At 35.6% G+C, this 2700-nt stretch overlaps 1 non-coding gene and 1 pseudogene across 1 annotated transcript; both read right to left on the minus strand.

Moving 5' to 3' along the window:
• Nucleotides 1-587: 587 nt before the first annotated feature.
• Nucleotides 588-1853, minus strand: LOC148197656 (uncharacterized; annotated as a pseudogene).
• LOC124828138 (small nucleolar RNA Z247) lies at nt 1247-1380 on the minus strand. The gene has a single exon (XR_007027991.1). It is a non-coding gene; the product is annotated as a small nucleolar RNA Z247 (small nucleolar RNA).
• Nucleotides 1854-2700: the final 847 nt, after the last annotated feature.

Raw genomic sequence — 2700 nt, forward strand, 5'->3', positions numbered from 1 at the left:
TAATGTCAAGCCAAATTCAGTAATATGTCTGTGTTTTCTCTCAGCCCTACCATTTTGTTGTGATGTGTAAGGGCATGACATTCTGAATTGTATCCCTGCTTCTAATGCATGGTTTTGCATAGTCTTATATTCAACACCACCATCACATTGGATTGTCTTAATTCTCTTGTTAAACAGATTTTCTGCCATGTTTTTAAACTGGGTAAAAGCTTATGCAGTATCTAATTTTTGTTTCAGAGGATAAATCCAGGTAAATCTACTAAAGTCATCAAGGGAGTGAACATAATATTTGAAACCCGAAGGAGATGTTACTGGTGCAGGCCCCTAGACATCAGTATGAATTAATTCAAAAATTTCCTTAGCATGAGAGGAAGAGGTTTTAAAGGGCAAAAAAATGCATTTTGCCATATTGACAAGCCTCACAAAAGTTAAAATGATCACTAGGTGATAGTTTGACATTACAACTTTTCAAGACTCTATCTAGGACTTTATTATTTGGATGACCAAGCCTTCTATGCTAGCTCTCCTTGATAGATACATAAGCACACGGGTCCATTTCAGTCCTTGAGAGCTGATACAAGCCATCTTTAAGTGTCCCTCTTAGAATTGCCTTCCCTGTCAACTTGTCCTTCACAAAGCAACAATTTGCATCAAACTCAACGAGAATGTTATTGTCAGTAGTTAATTTCGACACACTTAATAGGTTTTTGGTAATGTTGGGCACATATAAGACATCATGTAAGTTAAGTGAGTTTAGTTTTGTGGAACCTATGGCAACAATCTTCAATTTTTCACCACTTCCAACTATTAATGAGTTTTTACCATGATGTTCTGCCAGATCCTCGAATTTTTCAGTTTGGTGTGTCATATGATTGCTTGCACCACTGTTAAAGTACCAATCATAATCTTGAAGAGAGCTTAGTGAGGCTAGAAAGGCATTGTGTGCTCCTTGTCTGTCACTGCCTGCTAAATAATTTGAGTTTGAATAAGACTTATCAAACCTGTAGTAGCAATTTACTGCTGTGTGCCCGACCTTGTAGCAAACTTAACATGTTGGTTTAGATATTTTTCCTCTTCCTCTGCCTCCTCTCCAACCTCTGAAGTTAGAGCCTCTCCAGTTGCTACTGGAACCTCTCCAGTTGTTGTTTGTGTTCAATTTGTTTCCTTTGTAATCAGTTTTGTTGGCAACATTTTTCTGAAGGATTAAGGGTTAGGTTGGTGAGGCTATTCACTTGATCAAGTCTACTTTCAAAGGTCAGCAATTGAGCTTGCAGATCAACCCAAGTGAGACTGGTTTGATCAGATAGCTTGACCACCATAGGGTTGTATTCAGAATCTAAACCATTCAAGGTTTGAATGATTAGATCTGAATTAGAAATGAGGCTGCCTGCAAGTTTAAGCTTGTCAGCGAGATTCTTTATTTTGACCAGATACTCCTCCATCTTCATCTCTCCTTTTCTGATGATGTGAAACTCAGATTTAAGGTAAGTGACTCGAGACCTTGTGTGTGCACCTGCTAGGCTTTGGGCTTCATCCCAAAGTTGTTTTGAGGTTTCACAATGTAGCAACTGTGTTGCCATTTCAATAGTCATTGAATTCATCAACCATCCAAGGAATTGTGAATCATGAGCCTGCCAATCTTCAAAAGCAGGATTTGGCTTCTTGCTTGAATCTGCAGAGGCTATGAATTCTTCAGGACACTCCTTTGTCCCAAGCATGTGCCCATCGAGCCTGTAGCCTTTGACTATAGAGATCACCAAGGATTTCCATAGTGGATAGTTGTCTCTGTCCAACTTGACAGACACAGTGGATGGGAAATCATTTTTGAACGTTGAATCTGTAGCGAATGCCATGAATTTTATTGGATCAAGAGCCTTCAGGGCTTAAGTGCTCTGATACCAAGTTAGAAAACGTAATGAGAGGTAAAGAACAATATCCCTGATCTAATGATTATCGTGTACATATATAGCGAATGCTAGCAATACATGATCCTATGATTAAGGCTAGCATTAAGATACTACAAGCAAATAAGGTAACAAATAATGCTGACAACCATTGATTGGTAATTACACTAATTACAATGATTGACAGTATTAAGGAAAATCATTGGATCCACACATAAAGGGATCTTGTCTCTAATTAATTATACTAAACTGAGACACACTTAAAGGTTTCGATTTTTGTACCAAACTAGGCAAATTTGCCTGAGATATTACGGAAGTAGGCAAAAAATTTCAACATACGAAAATAGAATAATCATGGGAGCCGAGACAACTTTCAATGAAGAAGTCGTGCCTTCCTGCACGACTTTCTCCTAACATCATCGTCAAATGTGAAATCGTGAACCCCAAAAATGATTTTAGGACATGGTAATCAATTACTAAGTGTTGTAATAGATTACCACGCCTTTTTTCATAAAAGAAATATAAGAAAAATTGAAGTCGTAGGAGGTTGACGACTTCAATAAGAGAACTCGTGCACTCACACCCATCTTTACTTTTTTTTAATTTTTATTTTTTTATTAATTAAAATCATTTATAATTTGTAAAAAAATGTTTTTAAATGTATTTAAAATAATTAAAATTATATCTAATTAATAATTAAACTTTTAATATTATTAAATAAATAAATTTCATGATTTTAATTATTTTTGTAATTAAATTAAATTTCTTATAAAATGATTTCAATTAATAATTTATA

This window comes from Vigna umbellata, chromosome 5, assembly GCF_029865625.1.
Source record: "Vigna umbellata cultivar VRB3 chromosome 5, Vumbellata_1.0, whole genome shotgun sequence".
NCBI lineage: Eukaryota > Viridiplantae > Streptophyta > Magnoliopsida > Fabales > Fabaceae > Vigna > Vigna umbellata.